At 40.9% G+C, this 16,969-nt stretch overlaps 1 long non-coding RNA gene across 1 annotated transcript in view; it reads left to right on the top strand.

Annotated features, from left to right (window-relative positions):
• LOC121923581 overlaps positions 1-13,421 on the top strand; it is a 48,910-nt gene extending 35,489 nt beyond the window's left edge. The window contains exons 3-4 of the long non-coding RNA XR_006102403.1: positions 8,658-8,775; positions 11,365-13,421. This is a non-coding gene — a long non-coding RNA (uncharacterized LOC121923581). The remainder of the gene's footprint in view (positions 1-8,657; positions 8,776-11,364) is intronic.
• The last annotated feature ends 3,548 nt before the right edge of the window (positions 13,422-16,969 follow it).

Genomic DNA, 16,969 nt, shown 5'->3' with positions numbered 1-16,969 from the left:
TTTAACTATTTAACTATTTAAATGCCTAAGTTAAAAGCTTCTCTCCAGAATCTACCCTTACAAGGAAAGGCTGAACACAGGATGGGGTAGACACCAGAACAGAAAAAGCCAAAACAAAAGAAGTTTATCAGAATCTTAACAGAGCAAGAAGATAGCACCTCTGTGGACTAAAAGTTCCTTTATTTATTTATTTTATATGCAGCCTTTCTTCCAGGACAGGAGCCAAGGTGGCTTCACAGCAAGCCAGCATAACTGCCTGAATAAAAAGGATGTCTGTCTGTCTGTCTGTTGATCGATCGATCGATCGATCTATGATGTTTTTGACCTTGAAATCCCAGCTTGTGGATATATGCTTGATAAATTCTTCATCTATTCATTGCCTGGTGAACAAAACTTGGTTCAAAAAACCTATGTTCCAGAATGTGCTATGTATTTTTTTCATAAATACTTAATTACTTAATAAAGAATAATCATGGTATAATACTTCAATCTAATATCTATTTGAATGCATATGAATGAGTATCTTCAAGTATCGGCATTATAAACTGACTATGGGTAAGTTAATGTTGGACGGGTTTTGAATTTTGTATGTATATTTTTAGTTCCTCAAGGTCTGACAGATTGGTTGAATTATGAGATGAAGACAAGACAGAATAAGTCCATTTAAGTCTTCAAGGCCAATTTCCACATATGTATTCTCTTTCCACTCTTCCAGTATAAAAGATCTGTTGTCTTAGCTACTTATTCTTCATGTCACAAAATTCTAACATTAACAAAATGATCCAGAACAATAACAAATAGCAACAGATATTATACAGGAAGGTGAAATTGCGAAATACCCTAGAAAGGCAGGAGACACTTTAGTCTTCTGTAAGGGACAATGGCATGCTTTCAAAGATTCTCACCATAGGAATATTATTAAAATCCAGTTCGAAATGTATATGTAATAATACTTTCAACTCAGGGATTGTCTACACTAGGGGCGAAAGTCCAAATTGACTCCCCTGCCTGCTCTATCTTGGACTTGCCTGAAAGCCACCCTGCAACGGATTTCTCCACAGGGACATTGGATAGGTGTCCCCACATATTCCTGCATCCAGATGTTGCTTTGGTCTATCACTGTTGCCTTTTCTCTGCCAGTCCCTGCTGCCCCTGCTTTTTCCCTTTCAGAACCTGGGCAGATCATTTCCTGGTAGGCATGCCATTTGCCTCAATGTCCAAGCCAGTTACAGAAAAGTGTTTCCCTCCTTGGCACTGCTGCCATTGCTGGCATCTATTTGCTTGCTTTGATATCAGAAACAAGGCATCAGATCAGAAACTGGCCCAGACATTGAAGTTAATGGCAGTGTCTGCCAGGCAGAGATCTGTCCTGCCTACCACTACCTTCTGCCCCAATCCATGGCAGATCCACTGTCCACATTACAGGAAACACCAGTGTTTGCTTGCAAACTCCAGAGAATAGTGTGATTTTTTTAAAACCCAGATTAAAGTGTTATAACGTGAGTTTGGTTGTGTAGCCTTGACACACCAGATTTGGGGTAAGGCTGCACATCACGTGGCCTTATCACAACAGACTTGTTATGATTTTCCCCTAGTATAGACAAGCCCCCAGTTTGTCATATCATAAAATTACCCCTACACAGAGTGGATTATCATCAACCTCTAATTATATGATAGATATAAATTTGCATCCACAAGATTGGGCCCAATGTACCTTTAAACATTTCAAATGACCTTTGATAAGTGTAACTATTCACTTACTTTTTTCCCTACATTTTTATTTCATTTTCCAGACATTGGGGGGATACAGATGGGCAGAAAGGAATGGCGAGACGCCGACCCTTTCTCCCATGGATCATTGCCACAGTCACTGCACGTCGCAGCAATGATGCGCCATGAAAACTCCACCACTGCCGAGGCACCATTAGCACACTGGAGCAGTGTAGTGATGTCCATTGTTCACCATGCCATTTGGGCATGGAGCAGAAGGCACGGCATTGGCGTGCACTCTGTGTGAATGTGCATGGGCCAAAATGGCACCAGGACAGCACAGTAGGATTCGGGAGCATGCAGACACTCTGCTCTCCTGAACCCTAAAATAGCTGCAGGCTGGCACTTGCGCCAGTCTATACCAGACCATTGTCTCCCAAAGTACCTCACACCATTGAAAAAAAATTGAGAGAGAGAATGAGAGAGAGAGAGAGAGAGAGAGAGAGAGAGAGAGAGAGATTCTACATTAGGACTTAAAACTAAAATGATTTTTAAAAGACTAACTATCACATGAAAAGATAAACATAAATAAATCTCCATTTGACAGAAGTCTAATGCAGACCTTTGCCTGAAATTTATTCAACTGGGGAGAGGACATTGCCATGCTCACAAGCCCTGTTCCATGTGCCTGGCACTTAGAATCATTTTTTAAGATCTTGGTGATAAATGTGTGGACACAGGGATGCTGAGAGCAGAGCATATATGCACAGGCCCAACTCCTTTCCAGTTTAACTTTTCACATGTGGAAGGCAAAGACACCACCACTGCCTATTCCCGTGGGGTGAAATGCTTTTACTTTTGGGGAGGGGGTATCTTTTAGAAGATCCTTTCTCTGTTGTTGTTTTTTAACCAAAGCATCAGAAAAATAATTAGTAGGCTAAATTGTGTTACTATTTCCTGAAAGTTCAGTTTGTTCTGAGTTTGATTCCCTGGAGTGCGGAAGCTATACCCCCTTCCTGGTTGAGGCTGGTGGTTATTGGAGACCAACGTCCTTGGAAAAGAAGTCACAACTTCCCCACTTCTGATATTAAACACAAGACTCAAAGAAACCTGATAGTCTTGAAACATGTAAGTTTTGTTTTCTTATAAAACCATCGTAACTTTCATAGCTAGGTGAACCTGGCAATACTATTCCGATTTTTCTTGTGATAAAGAAGAGGTTCTTGAGAGCAAAAGTGATGTGAAAATTCATAGCTCATGTTGAGAAACTCTGCACATCTTATCTCTTTTTTAAATAGTTTATTGTGAATTGTTTAAAGTCATTTTAAATCTGAGTAAATATTACATCGCCCTTGGTTTTATGAGCCAAAGTAAATTGATTTTGGGCAAGGGAACCCTAAGACGTGAAATAGATTGACCTCTTTTGGCCTGCTTTGAATAGATGAGTATCTGGATTAAGTTAGTATGGGTTGGGAAATTATTCTTGGAATTCTGATTTATTGATTTCTTCTATGTTTGGGATATGCAGGGACCTTTCACATAGAAAACAATTGTACAACTAGCCTGTATCACTGAGGCATCATTGTGAGCCAGCTGCATTTGAACAGCTAACTAATATGGTAGAAAACCAAAGCCATGCTAATATAGAAGGAGCTTTCTTTATTTCCCCTGAAACCTGGCAAGAAATTATAACAATGCCTCTGTGGAAAGCCTCCAAAGAAATGAGGCACCAGATGAAAATGACAGCCCTGAATGCCAAGAAAACATTTCTTCAGGCCATAAGAAATCTAAATTCTATTTTAAAAGTGATTTTATAGTAATATGGCTGATTTGAGACAAACTATGTAAACATCTTTTTTCAATTAGGCAACGCCACTGTACAGAAGAAATCTCATGCACATATGCATTGCAGCAATCTCACCAGAGTGGCATCAGCCCAGGTATTCCTAGCCATGTCCCATCCAAGACAAGGTGATATCAAAAGAACAGCCAGTCCTCCAACAAAATCTTGATCTCATTATGAGTGAGTTGGGAACATGCTACTATTAATCAGACCTCATCCTAGTGATGTAATTCTTCATTAAGTTTCTTCTCAAAGGAAGCAATGAGTACTTTTAGCAATTTTCTGCCTGCTGCAAGAAAGTCTTTGAAAATTAGGCTATTTTTCTGAACCTATTTGCAATCTGTGCAAAAATTCACACATACCTATCATGCACTGAAATTTTCTATTCAAATGAAGCACATGTGAATTTTGCGCAAATTACAATTACAGCTACATAGGAAATAGTATTTTAGGATGTCATAAGCCCGAAACAGACAAGAAAGAGTGCCTTCCGTCCACTCTGGGGATGTGGCATTGAGATGATGCATGCCTCCAGAGAGGCCAGAAAGTCTACTCTTTGGCAGAATCCCATTTGGGACCATGGTGGCAGCCCAGATTGGGACCAGGCTATGTAGTCACTGTGGTCCTGCCCCGATTGAGAGGTGATCAGGGCTGGAATGGCCTCAGACTGCTCCAAGCTGCTGGTCTGCATGACCCCACTGTGAAGATGGAGCAAGTTTGTTTTCTGCAGCTCCAGAGAATAGGACCTGGAGCAATGGATTCAAAATATAGGAAAAGAGATTTCACCTTAACATTAGGAGGAACTTCCTGACATTGAGAGCTGTTTGACAGTGGAAGGTGCTGTGCAATCTCCTCCTTTGGGGGTTTTTAAACAGAGGCTGGGTGGCCATCTGTCAGGGCTGGGGTTTCTTTGATTGTGGGCCCCTGTATGTCATGGGGTTGGATTTGATGGCCCTTGTGGTTTCTTCCAACTCTGTGGTTCTATGTGAATTTTATGCAGAACAAGTCCAAATCTGCAAAGATTCTCACCAGTCTAAGGTTTTTCTTACCTGGGTTTCTCAATACTTGAAAAATATAGTTTTTTTGTGGGGGGGTTTTGGGCAATGTGGCCATGTTCTAGAAGAGTTTCTTCCTGACGTTTCACCAGCATCTGTGGCTGGCATCTTCAGAGAATGCTTGCCTGGAAAAAGTGGGTATGTATATACTGTGTGAGCGTGGGAATGCAGGAGTGATTTGCATGTGTATTGTTCTGTGCTGATGGCAGGCCTCAGGCTGGGAGGCTAATGCAAAAGAGGATTAGTGTCTGCTAATTGGTGGTCATTATCTGCTGGGAAAGCCCCTGATTCTGAGTGGTTTCCCATTTGCATTTGCTGAGTCCTTATTTTGCTATTCCTCAGGACTGGTAGCCAAATTTTGTTCACTTTAAGGGTTTCTTCTTTCCAGTTGAAATTATCCAGATGTTTGTGGATTTCAATGGCTTCCCTGTGCATCCTGACATGGTAGTGGTTGGCATGGTCCAGAATTTCAGTGTTCCGGTTTTCAGTTAAAGTATTGGCATGTAAGAAAGACAAGGGAAACCAATGGCCTTTAGGATCATAGTGGAGATGAGGAGTAAGTGTATGTGGCGGTGGGGGAGAAGCAGTGGCAAAGAAGAGCATTCAAATATGGGACTCTGCTTATGTTTTGTGAGTTTTGATGGGAGCATGGAGGTGTAGACTGCTGTGCCTGCTTTCTTTCATTGGAGAGGCCAAGAGAAGAAGTAGCAAAAAGAAACAATGTTGGGGGTGGTGGGTGACTTGAAGTTTTGTGGTGAAGGAGCTGAAGGAGTATAAGGGGTTGATTCTTCAAAAGAGTCTTTTGTCTCTTTTGTCTCTCTCCGATTGAGAGTCCTTCCTCGCCAGCGAGAAAAGTGGAAAGCTGGCTGTGCCACTCTTTACCCTAGAAAAGAAGGATTCAAAAGAGAGATTTCACCTCAACGTTAGAAAGAACCTCCTGAAAGTAAGACCTGTTCAGGAGTGGAACACACTCTCTCTCTTGTGGTGTGGTGGAGTCTCCTTCTTTGCAGGTTTTTAAATAGAGGCTGGATGGCTATCTGTTGGGGGTGTGTTCCTGCATGGCAGGGGGCTGGACTGGATAGGCCTTGTGGTCTCTTCCAACTCTATTATTCTATTATTCTTTTCTTGCTGGAGAGAAGCGTCTCCTTTTGCACCTGGTCATCTTAGAAGTAGCAACAAAGCAGCCAAGCAGAAGCCAAGGGGCTTCTCGCCCCTGTCAGCTTTTGCTACAAGATTGGCATGGGTGAGAGGCTTCTCAGTTTCTGCTCACGCAGCTGCTCATGTGTTACTCCCAGTGTGACTGAGCAGCCAGTCTTGCAATGACCAAGAAGCCTCTCACCCACACTGGCCTCTGCCACAAGGCTGGTATGAGCAAAAGGCCCTCGGGAGAAGCAGAAGCTTGCCAGGTGGCCTATCCCTAGAGCTCCTGCAGGTATGGAAGCAGCAGTGGTGGCTCTGGGAACAGGCCATCCCCTTTCCCTGCACTGCTTAGCACAGGGAAAGGGGATGGATGGTGCCTACTATGTGAACAATGGGCCAGGTAGTTTGAACCAGATTCAGCTGTGTACACACCAGAAAACCCCACACCAATCCTGTGGTTTTGGGGAAACACCAGGTTTTCCTCAACTTTGCCAGCTCTGGGGCAAGGTCAAGTTAATGAGAAACCCTGCAGTATTTCACCAGAAGTCGTGTGTGGTGCAAACATACAGTAACAGCTTTGGAGTGAGCAAAGCAGTTTCCACCATACAGACAAGGCCTTGGTGATTTTATCAGAATGTAGCAGGCCCCACTTGCTTCCTTATTGATGATGCTTACTTTTTTGTTCATACACCTGTTGCAGTTGTAATTTCTACCTATTCATTTTATACTTGTTTATTTTCTAACTGTAGAGGCTGATCTATGATGGTAATAAAATTATCACATCATGCCCAACATTTCTACATTCTACATCTCTATTTTTCCTTTCTCATATTCCAGTGTATGTTTATATTTCATCCTTTAACAAAGTTCTGCATAAACCATACTTATTTTGTTTGATACTTCTACCAAATACTTTACCAACAGAACAGAAAGTTCTTTAAGAAACAAATCACTGCAACAGACAAAATAGTGCATCCAAAATGAACAGAGGATAGGATTTTGAATTAGGAAAATAATTCTTTACAAGATACTGTGTATGTGGAATATAAATATGCAAGTGTCTTTCCCATGAAATATAAGGTCAGCCAGTTTAAAAGCAACCAAAGGGCATATTCATGACACAGTGTTTAACTGCTTCAAAGAAACTTGTATTGCAAGGTGTGACGAAACCTTTGGGTCAACATAAAGGATACTACAGGGATGCAACCTCCATTCTCAATTCTATAAACTCGTCACACAACTGCTTGACACTTTGATTTTTCTACTTAGCGTTGATGCTTCTGTTGACAGCCATAGTATTGGAAAGGGCATTAAAATTAGAGATATACAAATCAGTCTGGATATAGTCTGTATAAGTCTGCAAAGTATTCAATGTCTGTTCTGTTCAATTCCCACATTTTTCTGCAATTAGAAAAATGCATCACTATTCACATTATTTTCAGTTGCATACATATTTTATATGAATATTTGCAAATGCACATGCTTTATTTTTTTTAAAAAGTACCTTTCATTAAACTTTCCATGGTTTTTTGTCATGGTTTTAATTTTAAAAAATTCAAAATTCAAACATTTCTCTATAATCTGAAAATAAATTTAAGGCCCGAAACAGACGGGCCTTTGTGGCGCCCTCGCCACATGCAAGGGTTGCCTGGTGGGCGGAGCAGCCACACATCCGACAACTCTCCCGCTTACAAACGGAGCAGCACAGCTGTGATGTCATTGCGACGTCTCTGGCACTTTGCTGCATTGCAGCAGCACCAGAAAAAGGAGCTGCTTCTGGGTGCTCCTTTTTTGCTGCACAGCAGCGCTGCACAATTTGTTTGCTGCAGTGCTCCTGCGGAACAAAGAGAAACACCAGGGAGGCGCCTCTGTACTGTGCCTAAAAGAAATAAAAAGAAATGTGAGGGTTTTTATTTTTTTAAAAAAGAAGTAACTGAAATTTTCAGATCTAGATTTTCAGTGTTTAACTCTGCCTCTGAATCTCTATGTATTCAGCAATATCACACCTGAATAAGGGCTGCTTCCTATTTTTCTATAACACATTTAGAGATGAAACCCTGCTCTAGGTTGGCCCCACAGTTTCAATATTAACACTCCAGCCACCTATCTTGACTGTTTACCCTCCCTGGATCTGATACTCAGGACTCAAGGTGAATGCTATTCGAGATAAGTGGCTGTTTTGCTCTGTGGGTTCAGTGTGCTAAAAATGTGACCAGTTCTTCCATTCAATTCTTAAATGAAAACAGACAGTTCTAGAAAATAAAATCAGTGAAGATTTATTATTCAGTCAGTCTCCCATATCCACAGAGTCTTTATCTAAGGTTACAAACATCCATGGCTTCAAAATAAGATATAGATTTAGATACACACACTTTCCAAAAAGCAAACCTTGATTTTGGAATTTTATATAAGTGACATTTTACTATGCCATTGTATTTAATGGGACTTGAGCTTCCATGGATTTTGGTATCCATAAGGGATCTTGGAACCAAACCCCAATGGATACCAAAGGTCCACTGTATAACAATTAAGTTAAACATGAACTCCCAGAACTCTTTCTACATTCTGAGCTCACAATACCCTATTCAGATCTTATCAGTTCTGTTGTTCCTAACTGGACTTCACACAATCTTTGACTACCTAACAAATTATTCTTACAGACAAACTTCTAGGTTACAGCCTACAGTTCTCCACCATAGTGCAACTTCAACGTATTTCACAGGCTTGCCCAGCTTCTTATTTCACAACATCTTTTAGGCATATATGACAGGCAGGGGTGACTGGTGGCTCTGATGTCAGTGAGATAGCAAATCTGCCTGGCTTTTTGTCCAAACTTTAAAGGATTGTCAAAGTGCTGAACATACAGTATTTTAGGAAGACAGTTAAACATCTTTTATTGTTTTTTTCAGATGAATATGCTGGATTGATAAACTGCTTCTACTAGCATGGAAGCCTCCAGATTCCACTGGGTAGAACATGATCCTCCCCTTGGTGAGAATAGCTGTACCAGCTGAGTGATTAGTGCAGGTGGGTCAAATATTTGTTTGAGTTCATTTTTTTAAAAGTTTGCCAAAATTTGGAAATCACACAGAAAGTTTTTTAAAAAATGAATACACGAAAAGGAAAGCTGACAGATTTATCCATCTCTAGAACAGGACAATATACTAAATAATGATTGCTCATTTAATTTTTATGGAAAACCAGTTTGTCCAAAATGGTGATTTGTACTGCACTGTCTATCAATATTTTCAAATCCTGTCCCCCCCCCCCCCCAGGAAATATCAGCAAAATCATGTGAACTTACTGTACATCTTTGAACCGTCAAAGAGCACTGTGCAATGGCTAACAATAAATATTACTTCAATAATGTAGATACAGAATATTCTTATATAATGCATGCTTACTAAAGAATGTTGCTTATACTAAACAAGTCTCTCCTGTTCTCACAATGTTGTGTCTTCACTTTAGCTTTATGTTGACTTAAGTAACAGTATATATTCAGCAACCACTTTGATTATTTAGTATAGGTGATTTGGTCCCATTTGGGAGGGAAGTAAGATATACACTAGACAAACAAACTTATATTGCTGTGTGAGCTTGTCTGTTCCACACAGCTTGTCACTGGTTAGAATTAAAAGCCAGACAAAGCTTAGAAAGCTAAAGTTGAGGCTTGCTTCTTTAACCTGATATCCTCAAAAGGTATTGTGTTACATATCTTATTATCCCTGCTCAATTTGGCCATCAGTGGCTGGAGATGTGAAAAGTTGTATTCCATCTTATCAAGAGGAAGGCACAGCAAGTTGGGGAATATTGCTTTATAACAATTCCAACTGGTTCACTATTATCAGGTACTGTGGCTTTTGCTGAACTGGGAAAAATTACCTTTTTGGATTGCAACTGTCAGAATGAAGACATCATTAACAACTAAACTAGAAATGTGGAATTGGGTGCCAGGTAATGCTCCCAAAACATCTTCTTGAATGTTTTTGACATTCAAATTGAATTTTCTTTTCCATCCATCCACACTCCACCCCCCTCTTTAGAGACCAAATACTCTAAAACAAAGCCATACAGGGGACATTAGAAATATCTGTGATGGGCTTTTCAATTGCATCAGAAATGAGAATTAATATCCCATTTAATTTCTTGATGGCAAATTATACCACAGATTAAAAGCATGTGTGGATTTTACTGAATGTCAAATGGGCGGAGATTATGCTGTTTCCAGACCTTACTCACAATGGGAGAATGATTGTTATTATTACATGATGAAGACATTGGTACCGTGGGACGCCACATCTGTGAGTCATTCACAGAAGCTCAGCAAGCAGGCTGGAATAAGGGGATTAAGAGGGCAAGAGTGCATAGTTGCTATGGAGGATGTGTACGTGTGCGTGTGCACCTGTGCATGCATGCTTGCATGCTTTTCAATGTCAAGAGAGAAAACTGAAGATTATGCAGGACTAAGGAGATCAACCAGGACTTGAATCACAATTAGACACCAGATGTTAAGTGTTAAATTGGTTAGCAAGTGTACAGGATACTTTGTTTTCCCCTTTCCCTGCAATCAGTCTACTCCCATCAGTTCCCCATACCATCTAATTAAAAGATTGTATGTACAGCACTGTGTAAATTTACAGTGCTTTATAAATAAAGGTGAATAATAATAATAATAATAATAATAATAATAATAATTCTACTTGCCTGGAGAATCTTGGAAGGTCTCAAGCAGAAATGATTGATAACAACATATTCATAAATTCATAGACTCAGAAGGAACTCCAAGGGTCATATCATCGACCACCTGTAAATACAAGAAATCTACTGCTAACACATCCCTGCCACATAGCTGTCCATGAAAGAGACTCTGTCACTAACAATCTGAGGTAGTCTGTTCCATTGTGAAACAGCTCTTACTGTTGATAAATTCTTCCCCATGTTTAGTTGGAATCTCTTTTATTGGAACTTGAATTTATTGGTGTGGGTCCTACTCTGCAGTATAGAAAGGAAACAAATTTGATCCTCTTGTCATATGACAGTCTTCCAGGTTTCATTCTTGTTTTCACCAGCTAAATACACCCACTTTTCTTAATAGTTTCTAATAGTTTGATTTTCATTTCTGTTATCCTCCTTTGGACACATTATGATTTGTCAATATTCTTCTTGAATAATGGTACCGAGAGTTGGGCACCATACTTCAGGTAATCTCTGACCAATACAGAATAGAGTGATGCTGCTTTGATGTGACACTATGCTTCTACTGATGCTGCCTAGAATTGCTTTAACTTTTTTTTTTCTTGCTGCATCACATTATGAATGTTTATTTTATGGTTCACCAAGACCTCAAATCCCTTTGAAACATACCACTATCAATCCAAATATTATATACCCTGTAGTGGTAAATTTAATTTTTCCTGCCTAACTTTATATTTATTGCTATTGAAGTTTGTTTTCTTTGTTTTGACCCATTTTTCCAAATTGTTACAGTCATCTTATTCTTGATTCTGACTTCTGATGGGGAAAATATATCAGAAAACGCCATGTTTGTTTTTGTATAAACTGATTTTATTTTGGAGATTTATATGACATTTTTCTCATGCTGAACTATTTTGGCAGCTCCTGACATAACCAGGCGTGAGGTTACCAGCGCATGTACTGCAGTCTCAAGGTCGCTGATAACAGGCACTCCTGACCGTCACATTCACCTGATTTGTCATGTGAAGCAATGGATCTAGGAGCACACACAGACTGCGAGCACAGTCCTTTGAGGAGAATGTGACCCCTTCCAAGACTGGAGGTTGTATCCCAATATCTGAGTTTGGAGCCGACACTGTAAATACCTCCGTTTTGTCTGGATTCAGCTTCAATTTGTTTTCCCTCATCCAATGGAACATTGAAGCCTCAGAAAATGGTGGTTTTCGAACATACCAAAGTGTTGCAGAGGAATTATTCTGTGTAGAAAAATATGCCCACAATTTTTTTTCTGCACAGAAAACTGGTTTCCTGAGCTAACATCCTTTTTTCCCCTTGTGTGAAGAGCACATTGCTTTTGGCACAGGAAACCTTTTTCTGCATTAAAAAAAAGGGGGGGGGTGTTTTTTTTTCCTTTTTTTCAGTAAAGCATGTGTTTCCTGTGCAGAATAATCCCTTCACAACACCTTGGGACACTCAAAATACATAAAGAATACTGTGGAGGAATGTTTGTTTCTCTCACAGTGTGGAGAAAACTACTGTAATTATTCATCTCTACATCCAAGGATGAAATAGTCAAGATTTCACATCCCTTACATGCACTTGGGCCTATTGTAACAATTGTAGGAAGGCACAGAGCGAAAGGCTAGTGTTACAACATGCGTTCCATCTTGTTGCTAAGCCCTGGCAGCAATGGCAGAGGGTGATTTACCCCAGAAAACTCTCCAAGGGTTAAAGTAAACGTTCTGAAAGCATCAACTACCATGTTTATTATAGATAAGGCCATACAGGATGCAAGTCCTAATGAGAATGGCAACTGCTGGGCACATCTGCCACAGCTCAGCCACCACAATATGCTTTGGGAGTTCCCCCTGAACCTGGATGCTATATTATCAGATTATCTGAGTTTTAGGTCCATCTATCCAGTCTGTTCTCATGTCCATTTCCACAATTGCCAGACTGAGAAACGTTTTTTGACTGCCACCAAACCTTTGCTTGCTCTACCTCAGCAGCATCATAACAACCTATGCCTAATCTGAAGTTTAGGCCTTTAAATCTCATGAAATGGGATATTGGTGTCCTGATAATCCTGTTTATTTGTACAATGATAAAAAAGAAACCTATTTCCATTCTGCTCTTATAGTGGTGGCATCATTTTCAAAAGAGTTGTTCATGTTAGTCTGTGGGGAAAAACAGAAGATTCAAGGGGCACCTTAAAAGTTAACAAATGTACTATTGATGTTAATACATCAGACATTAATAGTATTATTACTTGTTATGAGTTTGAACTACTTTAAGAGAAGCCTGGTAGTACTAGATGAAATCTGGTGTTTCATGAGCAAGTTTCCTTTCGTATAACAGTATTTTCTCAACTTGTCCTACACGCTGTAGCTCCTCTTGCTACCACCCCCCTCCCCATTTGTTCAGAGGGTCCCCCAATTCTCTAGAATGGTCCTTGGAAGAAAGGATAATTTCTGCTGTTCATTGGCAGGAAGAATTCATTGGATACCCCCCTTTTGATTTAGAAGTAAGTAAAATAATGTATTTGTCATTTTGCAGTCCCTTCAAGTTTATGGTTAGTTAGCAGAACATCACTGTCCCACCATCCATACAAGCTGAAGCATTTTCTCCTGGAAATGGAATTGGCATTCCAGTTCAGCAACATCTGCAGCCAGCCCTCAAAAGCCCTTTTGCCAAAGAGTGTTATGTACCTCTCTTTACTACTGCATCTGATTCATTTTGTTGTTCTCTGCCATACACTGCTTGATTTGGCTAAGTATGAGCACTGAGGATAATGAAATATGTACAACAAACTGCTATTTCTGTTGGCACACACTAATGGGAATGTTATGTCCTTTTTTTATGGGAAATGAAGACCTGCTTGAGACTGCATCACAATGAGACTAAATGAAGTGTAGACTACAAGCAGGAACACAGGAAATTACCCTATGCTTCACATAAATGTTTTGAAACTACACATAGATATATAAATAAGGATGTAATTTTTTTTTCCATTTCAGCCTTGCACATGAGGGGAAAAATTTTAAGTTTTCTTGCTGTTGGGCAGGTTTATGAGAAGCTTTTGTACTTTTTCAAATATATTGCACCTTGGATTACTAGTTTTGCAAAGGAGCTTTTGTGTACAATTTTTTTTACACAAAATTCGACATTTTTGCATCCCCTGCTCCCATCTCCCCAATTGTTCCTGCAGTTGATCCAAAAAGCACTGGTGTTCTTGCAGTTGTGCAAGAATGAAACATCTTGCATAATTCACATTTTTTTCTAAGAGAGTGCCTCGGCAAGATAGAATACCACTTCTCATTAACAATGAAAAAAATCCTTTACATATATAACTGTATAGCTGGCCACCTATATGTTCTTGCTGATGCATGAGGAAAGAGGAATGAAAGATGTTCTAAAAGACTGATAAATAACCTTTCTGACTGCCAGTCACTTTGCTAAGCATGAGAAAAGGAAATGAGAAAACATGTGAGGTGTATATCTTTTTTTATTTTAATTTGGGTTTTTTTGGAAAGTGTGAGGAGAGAAAAATCTAACCTTATTGGCCAATAGACTAAGGTCTCATCTCAGAGAAGGAGAATGAGCATGCTGATGTTACATGCTGGCATGGATAATGGGCCCTTGGCATTCACTGGAGTTTGGTTACAAGACCCCCCCCCCCCCCACGGATACCTACAGTAATCTGTGGATGTTTAAGTCCCATTATATATTCTCTTTCTCTTTCTCTGGCTTTACTTCGTGAATGAAGATTCAGGAAGGACTCATCCTGCGCTTTCTACAAGCACGTTGGTGACCTCTCCGCCAGCCTGAGAGGGAGTTCACCAGGCAGGTCCAGCTCCATCAGGACCAGCCTGAAAGGAGACTCCGCCCTCCATAACTGCCATCCGCCAGCCTGAGAGGAAGTTCATCAGGCAGGTCCAGCTCCATCAGGACTAGCCTGGAAGAAGGAAGAGCCCTCCCTCCAATCCATCTGCCTTGGTCCAGGCCTCATAGGGAGAGAAGAACCACTGGATCTCATCCCCTTTCCCTCCACCATTCCCTTCTCCTTTTGTTTCGTGTCTTTTAGATTGTAAGCCTGAGGGCAGGGAACTGTCTGATTAAAAATAATAATTGTAAGCTGCCCTGAGAGCCATTAGGGCTGAAGGGCGCGATAAAAATACCTAAATAAATAAATAGGCCAATCCGAGATAAACAAGTCTGGTTGCAGAAAGCACAGCAGAAAGTCTCCTTGGGTGTAGTTTCCGGGTTCTGGTTCTTTCTTTGTTGTCGTTTCTCCTCGAGACTCATTCGGCGTGAATTTTCAAAAAAGGCTGCAGCATCGTGGATAGTGCGTCTCCATGCCTCCCAATGCGAGGCCAGGGCGGACCATTGTTGGTGGTCAATTTGGCCGAGCCTGAGATGTTTTTTCATGGAGTCCTTGTATCTCTTCTTTGTGGCACCCCTCTTACGCTGACCCGGGGCGAGTTCACTGTAGAATACTATTTTTGAGAGGCGATGGTCCTTCATCCTAGAAATGTGTCCTGCCCAGCGCAGCTGTATCCTCAATAGCATGGCCTCAATGATGGTGATCCCTGCTTGCTCAAAGACAGCAACATTTGTCACATAGTCAGTCCAATGTATATTTAGAATTGTGCGTAAACAGCGCTGATGAAAGCGTTCGAGGAGTCGTAGGTGTTGGCGATAGGTGACTTATGTTTCAGACCCATAAAGGAGAACAGACAGCACAATGGCTCTATACACACTGATTTTTGTGCTTTGCCTCAAGTGTTTGTTACTCCAGACTCTTTTGTGAAGCCTTCCAAATGCACTATATGCCTTTGCTAGTCTGTGATCGATCTCTTTATCAATCTTGGTGTCTGAGGAGATGATGCTTCCCAGGTAGATGAACTGCTGGACGGACTTAAGCACAGATTTGCCTACAGTGATGTGGGGATGGTAGTGTTCTTCCTGAGGTGCAGGCTGGTAGAGAACTTCCATTTTCTTCAGGCTGACTTCCAGCCCAAAGAGCTCTGCAGCTGTAGCAGAACAAGATGTTAGGCGCTGCAGAGCTGCTTCTGTATGGGCAACAAGGGCAGCATCATCAGCAAAAAGCAGCTCATGGACTAGATAGTTTAGAGTCTTAGTGCAAGCCCTCAGGCGGCTTAAGTTAAACAGGCTACCATCAGTACAGTAGCGCATATAAATGCCGTCTTCTTTTTCAAGATCTGCCGTAGTCCTTTGGAGCACCATGCTGAAGAAGATTGTAAATAAAGTTGGAGCGAGAACACAACCTTGTTTCACACCATTAGTTATTAGAAAGGGTTCCGAGAGAGCATTGCCATATCTGACTTGATCTTGCTGGCCTTCATGTAGCAGGATAATCATTTTGAGGAATGTGGAGAGGGGGGCATCCTAGTCATTCCAGGAACTGCCACAGACCTTTTCTACTCACAATGTCGAAGGCTTTGGTGAGGTCGACAAATGTTACATAGAGTCATTTATTCTGCTCTCTACATTTCTCTTGCAGTTATCTAAAGGCAAATACCATATCTGTAGTGCTCCTATTAGCTCTAAAGCCACATTGGCTTTCAGGGAGAAGTTCTTCTGCAGTACCAGGAGCTAATCTGCATTATATACAATGGTGCAGTAAAAGGATGTCCCATAGAAAAATGGCAAAATCAAGATTAGCTTTTGGGATTTTTTTTTCTGAAAGCTTTATGTCTGCAGCTTGGTTCATACATATTGCAGGGGTTGGGAATTCCACTTGGATGGAGGCCAATATCACAGTCCTCTGTAGACCAGATGCCATAAGCTAGCATGCTCATGCCCCTGACAGCATCATATCTCTGGCTAAAGTGCCTCGTGGAGCCTTTATATTCTATTATATTTATCTTCTATTCTATTTTTATCTTCTATTGTAACCTACCTCGGTCTGTAGGGTGAGGCTGGATATTCATCATCATCATCATCATCATCATCATCATCATCATCATCACCATCACCACCATCATCATCATCATCATCATCATCATCATCATTTCCATTCCATGCTCTGGCCAGCCAATATCTTCATTCCACTTCTCCCTTTCCAACACTGTGAAGAGTGAGGAAGGGCAGTAGTACTATCAGCCCATTCTGTGGCAGTTTTGTTTCTTCATTCCCTTTCTTGTGCATGCAGGGTAGAGGGAGAAGAAACACAGTGCTGGCTTTGTTTGTCTCTTCCCTTCCATCTTTGGAAAAATATTATTGTTACATCAAAACCAAAAGCTGGAAATCATCTCAACTGTGGCTAGGATGGGCAATCTCTAATCCATAAGCCAGAGCCTACTTGGGAGGTTCCCCACCTGGCCTACATAGGTTTCTCTCCAGTCCCTCTCCCAGACCTTTTCTTCCTCTTTACCTTCCTCTATCCTATTTCTCAATGCTAGAGAAACTCACTCTTTCCCTAGTTTTGGGAAGAAGTGCCTCCATTTGTTGATAGGAAAGGGAATTTCTCTCCCAGCAATGGAGAAATCCTACCTAATGCAAT

This window comes from Sceloporus undulatus, chromosome 2 (assembly GCF_019175285.1).
Source record: "Sceloporus undulatus isolate JIND9_A2432 ecotype Alabama chromosome 2, SceUnd_v1.1, whole genome shotgun sequence".
NCBI lineage: Eukaryota > Metazoa > Chordata > Lepidosauria > Squamata > Phrynosomatidae > Sceloporus > Sceloporus undulatus.
The sequence above is the reverse complement of the archived record's forward strand: the minus strand, read 5'-3'. Positions and strand labels throughout refer to the sequence as shown.